Below are 23603 nucleotides of genomic sequence, written 5' to 3'. Positions count from 1 at the left end.
CCCCTGGACCAACTGGGGGGCTAAAATAGCGTCCCCGGTACCTCCTGGCTGAGGCTCGCCAAATGTAACCGTCTCTTTTTAGTCAGTAAGGAGGTCCAGACAACTGATCCGTAAAGATAGACTTTTATTGCCAGCAAGATGCAGCTAAGACAAAGGCTCAGTACAACTGCATGCCCCTCCCCTTCAGGAGCAGACTCTTATGCACTTTACAGTTCTTATCTTTTACACATGCGTTCTAAGCATTGCTGAGCAAGCATATTCCGGCTGAAGGGGCTACTGACCCCCTCCCTAGACACCCTGGAACTTTCGTGAAACTTCTCCCATGTTCTGCAGGAGAGGCTGCTGGGACTTGCAGTTCTGGAAAGGAATTTGCGAGTCTGCAGTAATACAGCCCATCACATAATACATCCATTGTTCTAATCTAGGTTACAGCAGTGAAAGCTTATCAGAGAATAAGAACAGCGAAGCCAAAAAAAAATGAAAATGTGCAATGTGCTGACAGAGTTTCTCAATGTCCTAATTACAGCTGTATTGCAGACTGTAAGTAAACCCGTCATGAAGCAGGGAATTCTGGTACATGAAGTCCTTTGTCAGGTTGAAGTGTTCAGACCCCTTCACCAACATACAGGAGCTTGTAAAAAATAACTAAAATTATAAATTGGTATCTCCAACATAATGGCAACCAATACAAAGTAAAAAGAACTTAATCTTTTGTTAACTCCTGCTGCAGTAAGCTAATGATATGCTAATGCGTCAGGAGTTTTAAAAAGTGTGTTCTGTGTAAAATCTGCGTTCGGCACAGGTCAAACACATTTTAACTTGAGAAGGTGTGGGGAGCATCCCTGACTGGCTGTGTCACTTACCAGGATAAGTATAGATAGCGAGCCATTTTGTCAGATAGCCGGTCAGTACTTACCTGGCGTAGTTTGCTGCTACTTATCTGGCTAACTAGCAGCAAACCATGCCAGATAGCCGAATGAGTACTGACATGACAGCCGAATAAGTTAGTACTTATCCACGTAAGTGACAACAATGAGCCAATGTCACTTTGCCAGATAAGTCAGTATTTATCTGGTGTGGTTCGCCGCTGTCAGATAGCTGGATAAATCAGTACTTAATCCAGGTAAGCTGCGGCTGCTGCTGCTTACCCAGAAAAGTCAGTACTTATCCAACTAAGTGTTTTGTACTTTATTTCCCCTTTTTTAAAGCTTTTAATTGTCTACCCAGAAGCACTGGAAACTCAGCTTCAGTTCTGACCAGGGGTTAAGTTTCCAGTGCTAAGAAAGGTGTGTCGGAGTGGCAAAATACAGTCTTTCTGCATCGAGAGTACTGCATAATGCCCTCATTTGCATGGGATTTCCATTCGAGGGTACTATCAGTACTCCCGTTTAGGGATGTACATTTTCTGCACACAAAACTCTTGCTACATCAGCAGTAAGTTTTGTACACAGAAAAAGTGTGCTGAAATGCAGGCAGAAAGGTGCATTCAGCTGAATGTACTAATCTGCATTGGCCTGACTGGAGAATATCTCCTCATGCACTTTCACTCCCACAGGGAGAATGTCTGCTCACATACTGTTACACTGTGAGGTGAGAGAGATCGAGAATGTGCCTCCGAACACAGACACAGCAATTGAGAGGGAGACTGTGTGTGTCCTCAAACATTACAGAGGAAGAAGGAGAGCACCTCCTCACACATAAAATAAGGGATACATTATTTAAAGGCATAGGGATCTGCATGGGTAAAAATGGGTTCGAGCAGTACAATGGAATTTCATACACCTAAAATTACACACATATTTTTAACTGCAGTAAAATGGTTTCTAAAGGGTATTTTGGAGGCATGATTGAAAACTTAAGATTTTTGATTTTTTGGAACCAGCAATTTCCTTTTGTTCCTTTGCAGGGCCAGATTTAAAATTATGGCATCCAAAGGCAGAGAACTCAGAGTAGGGGAATTTCTCTCTGGAAATCAGAGAACAGTGAGGGGAGTCGCAGTTTTTGGGCACCTTCAGAATTTGGTACCCAAGGCAGGTGCATGTGTTGCTTATGCCTAAACTCAGCCCTGTTCCTATAGGCTTCCAGCTCAAACAGAAACAAAGCTGGGATCTGGCATCAGGAGTCTTCATTTTTTCTTCGATAAGCAGGCTGAATTAGCCATTACATGTGGGTAACATCATCCGACGGCACCATAAGAACATAAGAAATTGCCATGCTGGGTTCAGACCAAGGGTCCATCAAGCCCAGCATCCTGTTTCCAACAGAGGCCAAACCAGGCCACAAGAACCTGGCAATTACCCAAACACTAGGAAGATCCCATGCTACTGATGCAATTAATAGCAGTGGCTATTCCCTAAGTAAACTTGATTAATAGCAGGTAATGGACTTCTCCTCCAAGAACTTAACCAAACCTTTTTTGAACCCAGCTACACTAACTGCACTAACCACATCCTCTGGCAACAAATTCCAAAGCTTTATTGTGCATTGAGTGAAAAAGAATTTTCTCCGATTAGTCTTAAATGTGCTACTTGCTAACTTATTTATTTATTTATTTATTTATAGTTTTTATATACCGGGAGTTCCTGTATACAATACATATCACTCCGGTTTACAAATAACAGTAAGAACTACTGCCGGGGGCAGTTTACATGGAACAAATCTTGGAACAAATCAGAACACTTGATCTAAATAAATAGTACTAAATAAACTTCATGGAATAAACTAAATAGTACTAAATAAACTAAATAGTTTAATAAACTTTTAATTTAATTTAAATTAATTTAAATTAATTTAATTTAAACTTTTAGTTTAATAATAGTTGAATAAACTAAATAGTACTAAATAAACTTCATGGAATGCCCCCTAGTCCTTCTATTATTCGAAAGTGTAAATGGACTTGTTTCTCCAAGCTGGAGAGCTTTGAGCTCTACTGAGCATGTATGGAAGTTCCTGTGCAGTAGTTGCCTTGTGAGTGTCTTCAGTCGTTTTTTGTCAGCTAAAGCATGAACATTTACTTCGTCTCTCCTAGCTGCTTTGGCAGCCACCCAAACAGCATTTTTAAGTGCTACTAAAAAATGAAGAAAGGAAAGGAATATCGGTGCTGAGAGACTTTTTCAGTGCCCTCATAATGGCAGGCCACAAGAAAAATTGTGCAGCCTGTGGACAGAAGGCCCCACACTCACAGCATTCTAGGACATTAAAAATGGAAAAGCTGCTTAAATCTCAAAAAAGTAGCAGCCATTCTTCCTCCCGTAATGCAGCATTGCCTACCTGCTCAGGAAAGCCCATGAGTCGGAGCCACTTGAATACTCCCTCACCTGCAACGGCTGAGACTGTGGGGTTTATTCAACAGCCCCACTCTCTTGTGCCAGGCCCCCCACCATGCACCAAAGAAACAAAAGTACAGAGGGACATCGATGCTGACATAACACCTTTCTTTGGTGCTGCTGATGCAGCAAGATGCATCAGAGCGCAGATGCACAATAGCTCAACATTTCTAAACACGGTGAGATCAAGCAATCAAAGCAAGGTGCATTGATGCAAGCGAAGCCATCAGTGCATTTGAAGTCATTGATACTCTCAAAGCCATCAGTGTATGCCTACTGTTCCAAATTTTATATGTTTTAATCTGTGCTCCTTGTAAAACCATGTTACGCTACATTAATGTTCTTTTAATCTATGTTCCCTGTACATTTAAACATAAACATTGTTATGTTAGCCTACTGGTCCAAATTTTATATGTTTTAATCGATGTTCCTTGTAAAGCCATGTTACGCTACATTAATGTTCTATGTAAACCGATATGTTCCCAACGAATGTCGGTCTATAAAAATGTTAAATAAATAAAATAAAAATAAATATTTAAAATCATTGAGGCACTCAAAGCTCTCAATGCAACCAGTTAACACATTTGTTTTATTTAGACATTTTATATACCGTCGTTCTAAGTAAAGATCACAATAGTTTACAATAATGACATTCATAGGTAAAAATTAGTGAAAAGCAGTGGGATACATAGGAAGTATTCATAAATAGGCATTAACATCTATCAATTGAATTGTTCAAGTACATATTAATTAAAGATCAAGGACATAAGACAATGGTTAGAATAAATAAATAAATAGATAAAATACATTTCACATATTATTCTGTACATTGAATTGAGATTCTTATAATCTCTCGTTAATTGGTTTCTCATGCATCAATTAGTATCCCTTGTCCTTGTTATTGTAGATCTCTACAATCTGATGTTTTAAGTTAGGTTGTATGCATTTTTGAATAGCCATGTTTTTAGATCACATTTAAATCTCTTTGTATCTGGAATCAGGCGTAGCATTTCAGGTAAAGAATTCCAAAGTCATCAACATACTCAATGCATCAATGCACTTGATGCACGATGCTGCAGAGTTCCTAAAGCAATGGTGCATCAATGCACAAGATACTTCCACATGTATGCAACCTATGATGCAGCACCAGACTCAGATACACAATGCACCAATGCATGTAGACTCAACTGATGCTGCACTCTTTTCTTCACATTGAGTGCCTCTGCACCTGATGCAGGCTACAATGCATTCAGTGCACATCTTATTCCATGAGATACGGGGACCATCCTTGACCACACGGCCCACAACATCCCCATCTGGCTCCGGAAGAGAGGCTACAACCCCATCCTGGGATCCAAGATTTTCCAACCCAGCATTTTGCAGCTCATGCAAGATCAACCGGAGAAAGTGTTAAATTGCCCTTACCACCCCCATTAGTTTGGAGACTAGTTCTTCTAAAGTGGAAGGTCTCTGCTTACAGATGAGACATCAGATCCCGGCTATAATATCACTCGCCTACAATCCTGCTTTCTGAAGAAGATGTCCCTCCATTAACCCTGGGCCAGAGAACACAGCAATCCTACCAGCAGGTTGCAGATATAGTGAGAAATTTCTTTACCTCCCTACTAAGAGAGCAGATGAAAGTCTCCAGCCTCTTTTCCACCTTAGCATTGGCAGCTCCTGAGAATGGAGTTCCAAACTCACTTTTAGGGGTATTTTCATCATAAGAACATAAGAAAATGCCATACTGGGTCAGACCAAGGGTCCATCAAGCCCAGCATCCTGTTTCCAACAGTGGCCAATCCAGGCCATAAGAACCTGGCAAGTACCCAAAAACTAAGTCTATTCCATGTAACCATTGCTAATGGCAGTGGCTATTCTCTAAGTGAATTTAATAGCAGGTAATGGACTTCTCCTCCAAGAACTTATCCAATCCTTTTTTAAACACAGCTATACTAACTGCACGAACCACATTCTCTGGCAACAAATTCCAGAGTTTAATTGTGCGTTGAGTAAAAAAGAACTTTCTCCGATTAGTTTTAAATGTGCCCCATGCTAACTTCATGGAGTGTCCCCTAGTCTTTCTACTATCCGAAAGAGTAAATAACCGATTCACATCTACCTGTTCTAGACCTCTCATGATTTTAAACACCTCTATCATATCCCCCCTCAGTCGTCTCTTCTCCAAGCTAAAAAGTCCTAACCTCTTTAGTCTTTCCTCATAGGGGAGTTGTTCCATTCCCCTTATCATTTTGGTAGCCCTTCTCTGTACCTTCTCCATCGCAATTATATCTTTTTTGAGATGCGGCGACCAGAATTGTACACAGTATTCAAGGTGCGGTCTCACCATGGAGCGATACAGAGGCATTATGACATTTTCAGTTTTATTCATCATTCCTTTTCTAATAATTCCCAACATTCTGTTTGCTTTTTTGACTGCAGCAGCACACTGAACCGACGATTTCAATGTGTTATCCACTATGACACCTAGATCTCTTTCTTGGGTTGTAGCACCTAATATGGAACCCAACATCGTGTAATTATAGCATGGGTTATTTTTCCCTATATGCATCACCTTGCACTTATCCACATTAAATTTCATCTGCCATTTGGATGCCCAATTTTCCAGTCTCACAAGGTCTTCCTGCAATTTATCACAATCTGCTTGTGATTTAACTACTCTGAACAATTTTGTGTCATCTGCAAATTTGATTATCTCATTCGTCGTATTTCTTTCCAGATCATTTATAAATATATTGAACAGTAAGGGTCCCAATACAGATCCCTGAGGCACTCCACTGTCCACTCCCTTCCACTGAGAAAATTGCCCATTTAATCCTACTCTCTGTTTCCTGTCTTTTAGCCAGTTTGCAATCCACGAAAGGACATCGCCACCTATCCCATGACTTTTTACTTTTCCTAGAAGCCTCTCATGAGGAACTTTGTCAAACGCCTTCTGAAAATCCAAGTATACTATATCTACCGGTTCACCTTTATCCACATGTTTATTAACTCCTTCAAAAAAGTGAAGCAGATTTGTGAGGCAAGACTTGCCCTGGGTAAAGCCATGCTGACTTTGTTCCATTAAACCATGTCTTTCTATATGTTCTGTGATTTTGATGTTTAGAACACTTTCTACTATTTTTCCTGGCACTGAAGTCAGGCTAACCGGTCTGTAGTTTCCCGGATCGCCCCTGGAGCCCTTTTTAAATATTGGGGTTACATTTGCTATCCTCCAGTCTTCAGGTACAATGGATGATTTTAATGATAAGTTACACATTTTTACTAATAGGTCTGAAATTTCATTTTTTAGTTCCTTCAGAACTCTGGGGTGTATACCATCCGGTCCAGGTGATTTACTACTCTTCAGTTTGTCAATCAGGCCTACCACATCTTCTAGGTTCACCGTGATTTGATTCAGTCCATCTGAATCATTACCCATGAAAACCTTCTCCATTACGGGTACCTCCCCAACATCCTCTTCAGTAAACACCGAAGCAAAGAAATCATTTAATCTTTCCGCGATGGCCTTATCTTCTCTAAGTGCCCCTTTAAACCCCTCGATCATCTAACGGTCCAACTGACTCCCTCACAGGCTTTCTGCTTCGGATATATTTAAAAAAGTTTTTACTGTGAGTTTTTGCCTCTACAGCCAACTTCTTTTCAAATTCTCTCTTAGCCTGTCTTATCAATGTCTTACATTTAACTTGCCAATGTTTATGCTTTATCCTATTTTCTTCTGTTGGATCCTTCTTCCAATTTTGAATGAAGATCTTTTGGCTAAAATAGCTTCTTTCACCTCCCCTTTTAACCATGCCGGTAATCGTTTTGCCTTCTTTCCACCTTTCTTAATGTGTGGAATACATCTGGACTGTGCTTCTAGAATGGTATTTTTTAACAATGACCACGCCTCTTGGACATTTTTTACTTTTGTAGCTGCTCCTTTCAGTTTTTTTCTAACAATTTTTCTCATTTTATCAAAGTTTCCCTTTTGAAAGTTTAGCACGAGAGCCTTGGATTTGCACACTGTTCCTTTTCCAGTCATTAAATCAAATTTGATCATATTATGATCACTATTGCCAAGCGGCCCCACCACCGTTACCTCTCTCACCAAGTCCTGTGCTCCACTGAGAATTAGATCTAAAATTGCTCCCTCTCTCGTCGGTTCCTGAACCAATTGCTCCATAAAGCTATCATTTATTCCATCCAGGAACGTTATCTCTCTAGCGTGACCCGATGATACATTTACCCAGTCTATATTGGGGTAATTGAAGTCTCCCATTGTTACTGCACTACCAATTTGGTTAGCTTCCCTAATTTCTCTTAGCATTTCACTGTCCATCTCACCATCTTGACCAGGTGGACGGTAGTATACCCCTATCACTGTAGTCTTCCCTGATACACAAGGGATTTCTACCCATAAAGATTCAATTTTGTATTTAGTCTCATGCAGGATGTTTATCCTGTTGGACTCTATGCCATCCCGGACATAAAGCACCACACCTCCTCCCGACTGCTCCTCTCTGTCATTGCGATATAATTTGTACCCCGGTATAGCACTGTCCCATTGGTTATCCTCTTTCCACCATGTCTCTGAGATGCCAATTAAGTCTATGTCATCATTCACTGCTATACATTCTAATTCTCCCATCTTACTTCTTAGACTTCTGGCATTAGCATACAAACATTTCAAAGTTTGTTTTTTGTTTGTATTTTCATTCTGCTTTTTAATTGATAGGGATAAGTTAGAATTTTTTAGCTCAGGTGAGTTTTTAGTTACAGGCACTTGGACTACTTTTCTAATTATTGGAACCTCACTGTCGGGATGCCCTAATTCTAATGCATCATTAGTATCCTTTAAAGATACATCTCTCCGAACCATGCGCTGCTGAGCGACTGTCGGCTTTCCCCTTTGTTCTAGTTTAAAAGCTGCTCTATCTCCTTTTTAAAGGTTAGCGCCAGCAGTCTGGTTCCACCCTGGTTAAGGTGGAGCCCATCCCTTCGGAAGAGACTCCCCCTTCCCCAAAAGGTTCCCCAGTTCCTAACAAAACTGAATCCCTCTTCCTTGCACCATCGTCTCATCCACGCATTGAGACTCCGGAGCTCTGCCTGCCTCTGGTGACCTGCGCGTGGAACAGGGAGCATTTCAGAGAATGCTACCCTGGAGGTTCTGGATTTAATCTTTCTACCTAAGAGCCTAAATTTGGCTTCCAGAACCTCCCTCCCACATTTTCCTATGTCTTTGGTGCCCACGTGTACCACGACAGCCGGCTCCTCCCCAGCACTGTCTAAAATCCTATCTAGGTGACGCGTCATTGGAACCTCATTAGAGGCTCCTCATCAAATATTCAATTACAGTGGAGTCCACTCATTTGGAAATCAGACAGGCCACTCTTTGGAACTCCAAACAGAGGAATGCCCATCATCCCCCTCTTCCTCACTGGGGTCCTGGCTCACTGAACCAGAGCCCCTAGGATCAGAAGATGAATCCACTGGGATTCTGTCAGACCCTCTCTAGATATTCTGGAACACTCTTCTCCTCCAGGGGACCTTACCTATTCAAAATTGGTAAAGTTTACAACAGTGCTCGATATTCAAGTCTGCAAAAACAAAGATCCACAAACAGAACTTCTTGGTCTACTCAAGATCCTGGACTCACCAGCCAAACCGGCAGCTTACCAGTTCATGACACTCTAAAGGTGTTGCTCATGAAGTTATCATTTATTTATTTATTTATTTATTTATTTATTTATTGGATCTTATATACCGTCACTCAGACTCCATCACAACGGTTTACAACAATAAATACATTATAAACAGTAAAACAACAAGTAAAACATAAAACAATATAAAACTCAAAAATTAAAACTGAAAGCGACATTTCATAAATGATCCTAAAATACATCAAAACAGAAATGTTCATCTTGTGATCTCTGACATGTAGAAATCTAGACCTCAAATTCCAAGTGCAACATTCTTCTGGTTTCGGGGTAGTCCATCTTCTGTACCAGTCAGTTCTGAAAAGGCAAAGAAGATGTTATGGGAGTCTCTGTTTAGTGGACCCTTGGGCCGACCTGCTGGAGACTGGGAAAGGTGGTCAATGTCTCTAGTGAATAGCAGGCCGGAAGGCAGATGTTCAGGCAGGACTGGATGCTCTTCACCCTGGAAGCTGGTACTCCCCTGGGAGGAGCCTGAAGGAGCCCAACCGCTGGGACTTAGGTGGCTTCACCCTTGGAAGCCGAAGCTCCCCCGGGAGGAGCCTGTAGGGGCCCGACCGCTGGGACTTATGTGGGTTGTGGATCAGGATAGGTAACTGGAACCAGACTAGGACAGTAGCAATACTGTAACTGGGTTCGGGTTCTGGAACCAGGCAGGAACTGTAGCAAGACTCAGGTACTGGAACCAGGCAGGAACAGTAGCAGGATTTGGGTACTGGAACCAGGCAGGAACTATAGCAGGAAGGCTGGAACCAAGCAAGTATTGTAACAGGCAAGCAGGAACCAACCAGGTACTGTAGCAGGCAGGCAGGAACCAGCAGGTGCTGTAGCAAGCAAACAGGGACCAGCAGGTGCTGTAGCAAGCAAGCAGGCAGGAACCAGGCAGGTACTGTAGCAAGCAGGCAGGAACCAGGCAGGTACTGTAGCTGTAACGGAGCAACGAAGCAAAGCGAGTCACTCCGGGGCACAGCGCAACAGAAAACCAGGAGGCTAACCTGTTGCAAGGCAAAGACTGGATGGCCGCAGCTGGCTTATCAAGGCCGCAGCGTCTGACGTCAGGAGTTGGGCGGAGTCACCACTGGCGGGAAACGGCCTAGAAAAGCGCCCAAGTGGCGCACATGCGCACCTAGGAGCCGGGCGTCCATGGGAGGGCTCGCAGCAGCACAGCCCCAGCGGGGACGCCGCCAACCAGGCCTCTGCAAGCAGGATCGGGGCCGAGGGTGACAGGAGCCCGGAGGTAAGGGCCTGGCCACAGTGCTCGCGGCCAGAACCGCAACAGTACCTCCCCTCTTACGCCCCCTGTTAGCTGGTCCGGGTTTACTTGGGTGGTCCAGATGGAACTGCCGTAATAAGTCCTTGTTGAGGATGTTACGGGCCGGTTCCCAAGAATTATCCTCGGATCTGCAACCCTCCCAGGCAAGCAAGTATTCCCATCAGCGTCGATGAAACCGGACATCCAAAACTTCACACACTTGATACGTGACCTCGTCCAGTACTGAAGGATCCGATGGTTCGGGAGCCCGGGAGTGGTACCTGGATAACACAGGAGGCTTCAGCATCGACACATGGAAGACGTCATGTATGCGCATGGAGGAGGGTAGGCGCAGACGGTAAAAGACTGCTCCCACACGTTCGGCGACTCGAAAAGGCCCACAGAATTTTGGTGCTAGTCATCTGGACGGAATACGTAGCTGTAGATTTCTGGTGCTAAGCCAAACACGGTCTCCTGGAAGGAAGATGGGTGCTGGCTGACGATGCCTATCTGCCCACTTCTTAGCGGACAGGGCGGCCTTACGGATCTTTTCCTGGATAGAGATCCACAAGGAATGAAGGTGGCGAGCTGAGAGTTGCACTGCCGAGAGTGCACTAGGTTCAGGCGAAGGACCTCTCGGACTTGATAAAGGAGGTCATCTTCAGAGGCAACAGGTTGTGGAATCGGAGGCGTGCTAGAAGGCCATGATAATACCAGAGGCTTCAGTAGGGAGACGTGGAATGTGTTGTGAATCTTGAGCGAAGGGGGAAGGCGGAGTTGATACGAGACTGCTCCCACCTGCCTGATGACGGGAAACGGTCCAATAAATCGCGGGGCCAGTCGCAATGATGGCAGCTTCAAGCGGATGAACTGCGTGCTCAACCAAACCTTCTGGCCCGGCTTGAGAGGCGGGTACGGTCTTCTGTGCCGGTCAGCATAACTCTTAGCTGCCTGGCCTGCCTTGACCAGGGCGCATTGCGTGGATATCCACAGCCGATGCAGCTCATCGGCAGAGAGTTGAGCTGTCGGAGATGCAATCGTGATGGGAACCGGCAATGGTGGGCGTGGCTGTCTCCCATATACTATCTGAAAGGGGGAGGCCCCTGTAGCAGCAGAGATATGAGAATTCAATGCGAATTCGGCCCAGGGTAACAGGCTCGCCCAGTCATCTTGTTTTTCGTTAACATATAAGCGAAGAAATTGCTTCAAGGTCTGGTTGGTTCTCTCTGCGAGACCGTTAGTTTGTGGATGGTAGCCGGATGTATAATCTAGCGTGACGTCGAACTTCTGGCAGAGAGCCCTCCAGAATTTGGCCGTAAATTGAGGCCCTCGATCAGACAAGATACCTTTAGGTAGGCCGTGGATCCGGAAGATGTGCTGGACGAACAGCTGGGCCACCGATGGCAATCCTGGCAAAGGTACGAAGTGTGCCATCTTGCTAAAACGATCGACTACCACCCAAATTACCGTGTTGCCACTGGATAATGGCAGGTCCACCACGAAGTCCGTCGCCACGTAGCTCCACGGTTCAGAAGGCGTGGGTAATGGTTGAAGTAAGCCTGGAGTGGAGCCAAAGATTCTCTTGTGGCGGGCACAAGTCTGGCAGGACTCCACATACGCCCGAACATCCTTATTTACCTTTGGCCACCAGTAATATCGGCGCAGAGTCTGCAATGTGCGGGATTGCCCTGGGTGGCCGGAGCAGCGGGAATCATGAGCCCATGCCAGCACTTGTTTCCGTAAGCGTGGCGGAACCAAAGTTTTCCCAGGCGGAATGATGGAGGTAGCCGACAGGAGGATGCGGGATGGCTCAATAATATACTGAGGTTCCTCAGAACCTTCTGTTGACTCAAATACTCGAGATAGGGCATCAGCCTTGATGTTCTTCCCAGCCGGTCTGTACCGGAGAATGAAATTAAAACGGGTGAAGAACAGGGCCCACTGGGCTTGTCGTGGGTTGAGCCGTTGCGCCCGGTGCAAGTATTCTAAGTTCTTATGGTCCGTGAAGACCGTAAACTGGTGTGGTGCCCCTTCTAGCCATGGGCGCCATTCTTCCAAGGCCACCTTGATGGCCAAGAGCTCTTTGTCGCCGATGGCATAATTCCGCTCGGCCGGCGAAAACTGGCGTGAGAGGAAGGCACACGGGTGTAGCTTATGGCCCTCGGAGGCCTGGCTCAGGACGGCCCCTACTCCCTCTGAGGATGCGTCCACCTCTATAAAGAAGGGTCGTTGCGGATCCGGGTGCCGAAGACATGGTTGCTGCGTGAATGCCTCCTTGAGCCGATGAAAGGCGGCTTCTGCTGCTGGAGGCCATTTTTTTGGGTCCGCGCCTTTCCGGGTTAGAGCTGTCATCGGGGCAACAATTGATGCGTAGTGATGGATGAAAGAACGGTAATAATTGGCAAAGCCTAGAAATCTTTGGAGTGCCTTGAGCCCGGACGGCTGTGGCCATTCCCGAATGGCACTTAGCTTTTGTGGATTCATGCGGAATCCCTGACTGGAGACTATATATCCCAGGAAGGGAAGAGACTCCTGCTCAAACTGGCACTTTTCGAGCTTTGCATACAGCTTATGTTCTCTGAGGCGTTGTAACACTTGAACGACGTGTCGCCGGTGAGTGGCCAAGGTATCGGAAAAAATCAGGATATCGTCCAGATAAACTACCACGCATTGGTACAGGAGGTCGCGGAGTATCTCGTTCATAGTATTCTGAAATACCGCGGGGGCATTACAGAGCCCGAACGGCATCACCAAGTACTCATAGTGGCCGTCACGGGTATTGAAGGCCGTCTTCCATTCGTCGCCTTCCTTAATACGAATAAGGTTGTAGGCCCCTCGGAGATCCAGTTTGGAGAAGATCCTCGCACCTTGTAGCCAGTCGAATAGCTCAGAGATGAGAGGCAGAGGATAACGGTCCTTGATCGTTATGGCATTCAGACTCCTGTAGTCAATGCAGGGGCGGAGCGTTCCGTCCTTCTTTCCGACAAAGAAGAATCCAGCCCCCGCGGGGGACTTTGACTTCCGAATGAAGCCCCTCTCCAGGTTCTCTTTAATATATTAATTCATAGCCTGCGTCTCTGCAGGAGAGAGGGCGTACGTGCGTCCTCGAGGAGGCTCAGTGCCAGGGAGGAGATTTATGGCACAATCGAACGGTCGATGAGGTGGAAGTACTTCCGCCTTCTGCTTAGAAAACACATCTGTGTATGAGGCATATGGAGCTGGCAGACCTGGGAGATTAATGGCGGCGATCGGACAGGGCCCTAGAGCCACAGCTTGGAGGCAATTGCCGCGGCAATTCGGCCCCCAACGAGCCAGCTGCAAGGCCTTCCAATCGAACTGGGGTTCATGCTCCTGGAGCCACAGGAGTCCTAGGACAATGGGATGGATAGAGTACTCCAGGACATAAAAGGACACCTGTTCCTGATGCAGGACCCCAGTCCTCAGCTGGACAGGGATAGTGGCGTGCGTCACCCGTTCCGGGAGCGGCTTCCCTTGGATGGAGGAGATGACCAAGGGACGGGACAGCGGAACTTGAGAAATCTTTAAATGTTCAACCAGACCTTTCATGATAAAATTCCCGCCGGCACCGGAATCCACCAAGGCCAACGTGTGGAACTCTCCATCCGCCGCAGTCAATGCCACTGGCAGGGTTAGTGGAGGTGCAGGAGTGGTACGGCCCAGGAAGAGACCTCCTTCAGGTCCTAGGCCCGAGAGTTTTCCGCACGTGTCGGGCAGGCAGCAATCCGATGGCCCGCTGCACCACAGTAGAAACAGAGCCCCTTCCTGATTCGCCGTTGACGCTCTTGCGGAGAGAGTTTCCCGCGACCCAACTCCATGGGTTCGTCGGTTGGCGGCCGAGGGTTCTCTAACCTATCCTTGGGTGAGGGCGAATGTCGAGGGCGTCTGGGCGGAGTTGCCGCTTTGGATGTTGTCTGGGCCTCTTGGCGACGCTCCTGGTGGCGTCTGTCTATGCGACCAGCCAATTCAATCAAGGCATTCAAGGACCTCGGTATCTCACGTCCCGCGAGCTCGTCCTGGGGGCTCAGCCCCTGGTAGAAAATGGTTCGGAGGCAGTCTGAGTCCCAGCCGAGCTCCGAGGAGAGAGCCCGAAAGTCGATGGCGTATTCCGCCAATGTCCTCGAGCCTTGACGCAACTGCAGTAGTCTCGGCCCTGCTGAAACTTCTTGAGCAGGATCCCCGAAGTTTATTCGGAACAACTCCCAAAACTCCTCAAGGTTCCTTAGAACGGGATCGTCCCGTTCCCACAGGGGGGAAGCCCATTCTAGGGCCTTTCCTCCTAGCAGAGCCAGGATAAAGGTGGTCTTGGTGGCATCATCTGGGAAGAGAGCGGCCTGCAGGCGGAAGTGCATCTTGCACTGATTCATAAAACCCCTGCAGGCCCGAGGTTCCCCGGAGAAACGTGGCGGTGCCGGTATGCGAACTACCGGCCGACCCGCCGAAGCCATCGGTGGGGAAGGCAGCATAGGGTTCATAGGAGCCAATGCTTCAAAGCGCTGGTTCAGGTTCTGCACTGAGGAGACCAGGGCGTCCAGGGTTTTCTGCTGCTCCAGCAGGTGCTGGGCCATTCCCGGAATGGCCTGGCGGGCGGAAGCCTCTGCCGGGTCCATGGACTTGGCAATCTGTTATGCTCAGGCTTGTGGACCCTTGGCCGACAAGAGGATGGTATACCTTTCGGAGGGTCCGAAGGGTCTCTTGTCGGGTGGCGAGGCAGAATAGGAGGCGGGACCAGCTGACCCTGGGCACTGGAGGCGGAGACGAATACGGAGGCGGTGAAGAGACGAGATGAGGCGCTGAGTCTTCACCACTGGTGGTCTGCGGTCCCCCCGGGAGGAGCCCTTAGGGACCCGACCGCTGGGACTTAGGTGGACCTAGGGAGGTCAGAGCAATGGTGCAAGGGCCAACTGGAGCTTCGCCCTGGAAGCCCGCGGTCCCCCCAGGAGGAGCCTGTAGGGACCCGGGCCGCTGGGACTTAGGTGGGCCCTTGGAGACGGAGTCTTGAAGGAGTCCTAGGTCGAGTGCCAGAGGGTCGTCGCTCACCAGTCCGAAGTCGTGCACCAGAGAATCACCGCTTGCCAATCCAGAGTCAGGAACCAGAGAATCACCATAAGCCAATCCGAAGTCAGGAACCAGAGAATCACCGTAAGCCAATCCAGAGTCAGGAACCAGAGAATCACCAAGACGTAACAGGAACAAGCAGCAGGAACTCACCGAGGCAAGCAGACTCAAACAACACTCGCAAGAGACGTTGCCAAGTCGAGGAATGAGCAGAGGAAGCCTCCCTATATACTTCCTCTGCTCTGGATCATTGGAAGCAGGTGAGTCTAGTTAAAGGGACCAGGTCCCTTTAAAATGCAAATGAGTTTGACGGCGGCCATCTTGGATTTCCTCGGTGGAGAAGAAGAAACGTGGCTGAGGGAAGCAGGAGGCTTTCCCTGCAGCGGGCAGCGCGGGCCCGAGTCGGAGCCCTCCCCCGGGGCTTTCATGGCCTGAGACGCGCCACGGCCGCGGAGCACAACAGATAGTGCCCTGCACCCTGACAGAACAAAGCTTCATCCTTCGGGAACCTCACACCCTAGTTCAAACTACGGCGGAGAGGAAGAGGCAGAACAAACGCTAGAACCTGAAGTGATGCCCAAATACACACAAGTGTACGGGAGAAATAACAACAGGAAATCCTGCACAAAAATATGCCTGGCTAGAGTGTATCCCAAGGAGCAGTCTGAGAAGGCAGTCAAAATGTATGTCATCATAGATCAGTTCCTCGCAGCTTAAGATCTCCTTGCAAAGCCGGAATTCTTTGACTTGTTTGATATCCATGACCACTACTTACCATACAGCCTCAAAACCTGCTCAAGAGTCACCCAAGTGACAGGGAGGAGAGCAAGCAGATATGTAATAGAGGCGATAGACGGCAGCAAGAAGTCATAAGAACATAAGAACATAAGAAAATGCCATACTGGGTCAGACCAAGGGTCCATCAAGCCCAGCATCCTGTTTCCAACAGTGGCCAATCCAGGCCATAAGAACCTGGCAAGTACCCAAAAACTAAGTCTATTTCATGTAACCATTACTAATGGCAGTGGCTATTCTCTAAGTGAACTTAATAGCAGGTAATGGACTTCTCCTCCAAGAACTTATCCAATCCTTTTTTAAACACAGCTATACTAACTGCACTAACCACATTCTCTGGCAACAAATTCCAGAGTTTAATTGTGCGTTGAGTAAAAAAGAACTTTCTCCGATTAGTTTTAAATGTGCCTCATGCTAACTTCATGGAGTGCCCCCTAGTCTTTCTACTATCCGAAAGAGTAAATAACCGATTCACATCTACCCGTTCTAGACCTCTCATGATTTTAAACACCTCTATCATATCCCCCCTCAGTCGTCTCTTCTCCAAGCTAAAAAGTCCTAACCTCTTTAGTCTTTCCTCATAGGGGAGTTGTTCCATTCCCCTTATCATTTTGGTAGCCCTTCTCTGTACCTTCTCTATCGCAATTATATCTTTTTTGAGATGCGGCGACCAGAATTGTACACAGTATTCAAGGTGCGGTCTCACCATGGAGCGATACAGAGGCATTATGACATTTTCCGTTTTATTCACCATTCCTTTTCTAATAATTCCCAACATTCTGTTTGCTTTTTTAACTGCCGCAGCACACTGCACCGACGATTTCAATGTGTTATCCACTATGACACCTAGATCTCTTTCTTGGGTTGTAGCACCTAATATGGAACCCAACATTGTGTAATTATAGCATGGGTTATTTTTCCCTATATGCATCACCTTGCACTTATCCACATTAAATTTCATCTGCCATTTGGATGCCCAATTTTCCAGTCTCACAAGGTCTTCCTGCAATTTATCACAATCTGCTTGTGATTTAACTACTCTGAACAGTTTTGTGTCATCTGCAAATTTGATTATCTCACTCGTCGTATTTCTTTCCAGATCATTTATAAATATATTGAACAGTAAGGGTCCCAATACAGATCCCTGAGGCACTCCACTGTCCACTCCCTTCCACTGAGAAAATTGCCCATTTAATCCTACTCTCTGTTTTCTATCTTTTAGCCAGTTTGCAATCCACGAAAGGACATCGCCACCTATCCCATGACTTTTTACTTTTCCTAGAAGCCTCTCATGAGGAACTTTGTCAAACGCCTTCTGAAAATCCAAGTATACTATATCTACCGGTTCACCTTTATCCACATGTTTATTAACTCCTTCAAAAAAGTGAAGCAGATTTGTGAGGCAAGACTTGCCCTGGGTAAAGCCATGCTGACTTTGTTCCATTAAACCATGTCTTTCTATATGTTCTGTGATTTTGATGTTTAGAACACTTTCCACAATTTTTCCTGGCACTGAAGTCAGGCTAACCGGTCTGTAGTTTCCCGGATCACACCTGGAGCCCTTTTTAAATATTGGGGTTACATTTGCTATCCTCCAGTCTTCAGGTACAATGGATGATTTTAATGATAAGTTACAAATTTTTACTAATAGGTCTGAAATTTCATTTTTTAGTTCCTTCAGAACTACTCTTCAGTTTGTCAATCAGGCCTACCACATCTTCTAGGTTCACCGTGATTTGATTCAGTCCATCTGAATCATTACCCATGAAAACCTTCTCCATTACGGGTACCTCCCCAACATCCTCTTCAGTAAACACCGAAGCAAAGAAATCATTTAATCTTTCCGCGATGGCCTTATCTTCTCTAAGTGCCCCTTTAACCCCTCGATCATCTAACGGTCCAACTGACTCCCTCACAGGCTTTCTGCTCCGGATATATTTTAAAAAGTTTTTACTGTGAGTTTTTGCCTCTACTGCCAACTTCTTTTCAAATTCTCTCTTAGCCTGTCTTATCAATGTCTTACATTTAACTTGCCAATGTTTATGCTTTATCCTATTTTCTTCTGTTGGATCCTTCTTCCAATTTTGAATGAAGATCTTTTGGCTAAAATAGCTTCTTTCACCTCCCCTTTTAGCCATGCCGGTAATCGTTTTGCCTTCTTTCCACCTTTCTTAATGTATGGAATACATCTGGACTGTGCTTCTAGTATGGTATTTTTTAACAATGACCACGCCTCTTTGACATTTTTTACTTTTGTAGCTGCTCCTTTCAGTTTTTTTCTAACAATTTTTCTCATTTTATCAAAGTTTCCCTTTTGAAAGTTTAGCACGAGAGCCTTGGATTTGCACACTGTTCCTTTTCCAGTCATTAAATCAAATTTGATCATATTATGATCACTATTGCCAAGCGGCCCCACCACCGTTACCTCTCTCACCAAGTCCTGTGCTCCACTGAGAATTAGATCTAAAATTGCCTCCCTCTCTCGTCGGTTTCCTGAACCAATTGCTCCATAAAGCTATCGTTTATTCCATCCAGGAACGTTATCTCTCTAGCGTGACCCGATGATACATTTACCCAGTCTATATTGGGGTAATTGAAGTCTCCCATTATTACTGCACTACCAATTTGGTTAGCTTCCCTAATTTCTCTTAGCATTTCACTGTCCATCTCACCATCTTGACCAGGTGGACGGTAGTATACCCCTATCACTGTAGTCTTCCCTGACACACAAGGGATTTCTACCCATAAAGATTCAATTTTGTATTTAGTCTCATGCAGGATGCTTATCCTGTTGGACTCTATGCCATCCCGGACATAAAGCGCCACACCTCCTCCCGAGTGCTCCTCTCTGTCATTGCGATATAATTTGTACCCTGGTATAGCACTGTCCCATTGGTTATCCTCTTTTCACCATGTCTCTGAGATGCCAATTAAGTCTATGTCATCATTTACTGCTATACATTCTAATTCTCCCATCTTACTTCTTAGACTTCTGGCATTAGCATACAAACATTTCAAAGTTTGTTTTTTGTTTGTATTTTTATTCTGCTTTTTAATTGATAGGGATAAGTTAGAATTTTTTAGCTCAGTTTGAGAGTTGGATATGTGTGTTGTTTTTGTAGTTTATTGGTTGATTTAGTTTGTGTGGAGGTTTCAAGGATGAATGTTTCTTAGAGGATGTAGGTTGATTGTTTGGAGATGATATCTTGTTCATCTTCATATCTTTTTGAGATTTTGAACTGAAAGTTGATTGAGATAGCAATATGAGAGTATAACTTGCTTTTTAAAGGCAGTTGTTAGTGATGCAGTTTTTTTTTTTTTTATTTAGTGTTTGGGAGGAGCGGGTGGAGAAGGCAAGGTTTAGAAAAGGGGTGTCTTTGAGGGCTGCGATGAATGGGCTGCGCGAAGGGGCGCGCAAAGGGGCCTGCTCCTTTGGATGCGATCCTTTGGCGCGCGACACCTGGGGTGAGTTTAAATTTAAACACCACTCACCCGGCCCCTCCTCTGATGTCAGGGGGCTGGCTTCGCTTGTCAGGTGCTGGCTTCGCTTCAAGATGGGTGGTGCTCCTGAAAGGAGGCCTTTCTGAGGCCTGTGCTGCTGGTTGCAGGCGATTTCGAGGGGGGGTCGATTTGTTAGGCTCCCTCGATGCTGGTGGAGGCAAGAGAACCAATGTGTGTGTGTGTCTGTGTGAGAGGGGGGCTGTCTGAGTGAAAGAGGGCATGTGTATGTGATGTAGCGAGACTGTGAGCGAGAGAGAATGTGTGTGTGTGTGTCTGGTGGAGTGTGCATGTCTGGGAGAGCCTGTGTGTGTTTGTGTGTGAGAGAGAACGAATGTGTATATTTATGTGTGTGTATGAGAGAAAGGAGAAAGTTTGTGCGCAACAATCCCTGCTCCCCATCAGCTAATCCACGACAATCTTAGGGCATCTGGAAATCAAAAGTTGTGAGTGGTTAATTTTACATCCTTGTTAGTTTTAATCATTTGGTGTTAAAATTTGATGTGTACACGTTTTTCAATTTTTGTTTTTGAGTTGGAACATTTTATTTTTATGAGTTTTTAATTATTGGATGTCATTCTATTTGTCTATTTTGAATTATTCCTTTTACTAGTAGGTTTTACTATTATTGTTTTATATTTCTTTATTTTGTTTGAAATTTTATGAAGAATGGCAGTGTTTCTGTTTTCCCATTGTTGTGCTGCATCCAGAATCTAGTGTCATGGTTTCCAGTTCAGTTTTTGTCTGCAAATTTTTTATTTTTACCTTATGATCTCTTTATTCTATATTTGGTGAGGTTTTTACTGTGTTCTACATGTTATCAAACTTAAGCTATTCTGCTAGTGTGTAGTTTCTGTGTAGGGTTCTATAGTAGCTGGGCTTGTTCTGTGTTCTAATAGGAGGTGTATTGGTGCTTTAGGGCCTGGTGTAATATTTACAGCATTATTTTTTCATAGATAGGGTTATTTCTAGTTGAGCGCTGGTACTTAAGTGTTTTGGTATTGGAGGTTTACTATATTGTAATTGTAATTCACTTTACTCATCGCTTTGAGTACCAAGCCTATACCTAACACGCATTACAATAGGTCTAACACCATATGGGTTCCAAGTAGCAGGTTTTTCTGGTTGACCTAAAATATGTATATTATATTTACATGCATTGCTGTGATACTTTTAGCTCAGGAAATTATACTTTGAATGTCCTTTTTCATGTAAAATCTATTATTATAAATGCATAATTTTTACTTTTGTGTTTGGGCCAGGTGGAGGGGGGTTGGGGCAGGGGCGAGGGTGGCACAAGGCAGAAGGTTCGCCTAGGGTCCTTAATACCCTTGCACTGGCCCATGCCGTGGTTTCCGAAGTGCCATGCTTTGTTTTCTTTGTTGCATCCTTTAAGGGCACACATTTTGACTGATGCTGCATCAGGGTTTTCTTCTTTTTACACGATACTGGCACAGAATGCACCAAGTACATCAAGGAGTCTTGGTGCTTAGCCTTAGTAGGCAGTTTGACCAGTTCTATTAAGCGAGGGCGCTTAGGATGCGACGCATTTGGGGTTTTCCAGTTCAAGTCAACAAAGTGAGAAGCCTCGAAGACTTGCTGCATTGTCTCTGAGAAGAACTAGATGAGTGGTGACTTCTGGAAGCAGGCGTGCTCTCACTTCGTGGCCAGAGACTCACGATCTTCACCTCTCAAGTCTACTAAGAGCATAGGGACATTGTGCCACAAGCTGTGTAATAGGGCTGGTTTTGATCCGGAGCGAGATAAACGTAGCATCAGTCATGGCCATTTGTTATGGACATAATTTGTCCACAGACACAGGATGTGAAGATGCTAATGATTTTCCTTGCTGCCATGTTCTAGAAGCTTTGAGGCAACAAACAAAATCAGTTATTTTTAAAGCCAAAAGGCAAGGATTAGAAAATCCATTTAATGAAAAATAATCAGGAGAGACAGAATGTGTGTCCGTGTGAAGCATGGACAAAAACAGACTGAATCTTCTGGGGCAATGCCTGTGTGAGAACTCTTGCACATGCTTAGAAGAGCTAAAAGCTCTACTAGCTTGGAGAGACAAGTTCGTTTGGTGCTGCCAGATGTCATCACCATGGCTAAATCTTTTTTTCTGATGTGTGAAGTAGAAAGAATGTATCCATTAAAAAAGTTTTCATGCAGTAGTAACATGCAATTCCTGTGTGTGTATATCTAGGCATGCACACATACCCCCAAATACTGAAGGGGAAGGACCCTGGCTGGCTGGGGAGGTGATTCTTAGATAGCTTGGAGTTACTTTCTCCTTAGGCCAAGGGGAATTAAATTGCTTAAGTTTTTAGGGAAAAAGGCTATATAGCAAGTTAATAATAAACTAAGTGATCCCTGTGCTTATGCCAACAGCTCACGGCAATCCCTCACCTATTCTATTTGGCATTTATAGGACACCCTGCCTCTTTGTTTAAACAAGGAATTACTGGAAATGTTGCTCAGGGCTTGTAGGACCAATGGCCACCAGGGAATTGTAATGGCGCTGGAATCAGCAGTGTCTGCTGGGGCCAGGAGTCAGCAGGAGATGGGCTGGGAGGAGCAGTAGTTTCTGGGGTCTAGAGCAGCTTTTAGGCTGTAGAAGAAATGAGAAAGTGAGAGGAAAAAACATTGGGAGGAGCTAGGGGGATAACAAAATTAAAAAAAAGTAAGTTCCTAAGAATTTTGGTTGGCATCTAACTTTTCAAAAATATTTTCCACCCCCTACTGTTGCAAGACTGTACATCTGCAGTGGTCATTTTCACAACAGCAGCTGTTACAATTGCTATATAGGTTTTTCTCTATATTTAAATCTTGTAGGGAACATCTTGCATTTGCTCTGTGGGTAGTTTCATACAGTCCGTATAGGCTAAGGCAGTGATCTCCAATCCTCTCATGGAGAGGCATATAGCCAATCAGATTTTCAGGATATCCTTAATAAATATGAATGAAAGATTTGCATACACTAGGTTTCCAATGTATGCAAGTGTCTCATGCATATTCATTTTGGCAATCCTGAAAACCTGACTGCTTAGATAAGACTCCAGGAGAGGGTTACAGAACATTGCCTTAGCCTATGTGGACTGTTTGAAAATTATCCTCGGAAAGATTATCCTCTGGGGCACAGCTGCAATGATGATCAGGCGCCCGAAAAGCTCCACTCCGGATGCCCCAGTCCCGGCAGGTTCCAAACCTAGAAAGTCGGGACCAATGTTTGTACTGGAATATCGCCCTCCTCGTTCAAGCTCTAGCATCATACGAAGCAGCTCAGAACTTCCGTTCGCTCGGCAGCTCTCTATCTCTCTTCCGGGACGGAGCGTCAAGGCATGCCATTTCCGGTTCCGTTAGGTCTCTTCCGGTTTCACCGCTAGTCTGCCCGGATCCGCGGACAGGGTGAGAGTGCGAGCTGCGCGTTCCGGCGCCTCCGTCATACACGTAAGAGGCTTTGCCGGCACGGGTGATGTCTGCAGCGGCCGGGCGACTGTGGAAGCGTTGCTTCCATCTCGGAGGGGAAGGGGGAGGTCGGGGCTCTGATCTGCGGCCTGGCGGTGGTGGTACGAGGAGCGGCCTCCTGCCGGGGAGCCGCTCTCCTAAACAGAATCGGTTCTGCGGCCCAGCTCTCCATCATAGTAGATGACTGGAGATAAGGACCTATGGTTTCCGCCTACATTAATCTAAGTCAGGGTATCTTTATGCTGTCAGTCCGACGAGCCTGACTGTATGCAGGATATCCCTCATTCAAGTCAGTTCTGTTGTCTTTCCTCTCTGGTCCTTTACAATTCCGGATAAATGATTGTATAGATTTCCGCTAGGGATGTAAAATATTAACTGTTTAAAGGGTAAGTAAAATATTACCATTTAGTTTAATGTTAATATTTACTGGCTGAAGCCACAGACTCAATGAAGTCGGTGCTGGCTGATTTC

At 45.5% G+C, this 23603-nt stretch overlaps 1 protein-coding gene across 8 annotated transcripts in view; it reads left to right on the top strand.

Moving 5' to 3' along the window:
- The first annotated feature begins 22933 nt into the window (after positions 1-22933).
- PHRF1 (PHD and ring finger domains 1) overlaps positions 22934-23603 on the top strand; it is a 352385-nt gene continuing 351715 nt past the window's right edge. For 2 of the 8 annotated variants that reach the window (XM_029582942.1, XM_029582938.1), the window contains exon 1: positions 22934-23072. The gene's annotated coding sequence lies outside the window, so the exon portion shown is untranslated. Of the gene's footprint in view, positions 23115-23496; positions 23519-23603 lie in introns of those variants that run through there. The other 6 variants (XM_029582936.1, XM_029582937.1, XM_029582943.1 and 3 more) reach the window with 5 other exon arrangements.

Source organism: Rhinatrema bivittatum, chromosome 17 (genome assembly GCF_901001135.1).
Source record: "Rhinatrema bivittatum chromosome 17, aRhiBiv1.1, whole genome shotgun sequence".
In the NCBI taxonomy this organism is placed as follows: Eukaryota; Metazoa; Chordata; class Amphibia; order Gymnophiona; family Rhinatrematidae; genus Rhinatrema; species Rhinatrema bivittatum.
Note: the sequence above shows the minus strand (reverse complement) of the source record. Positions and strands in the feature narration are given on the sequence as shown.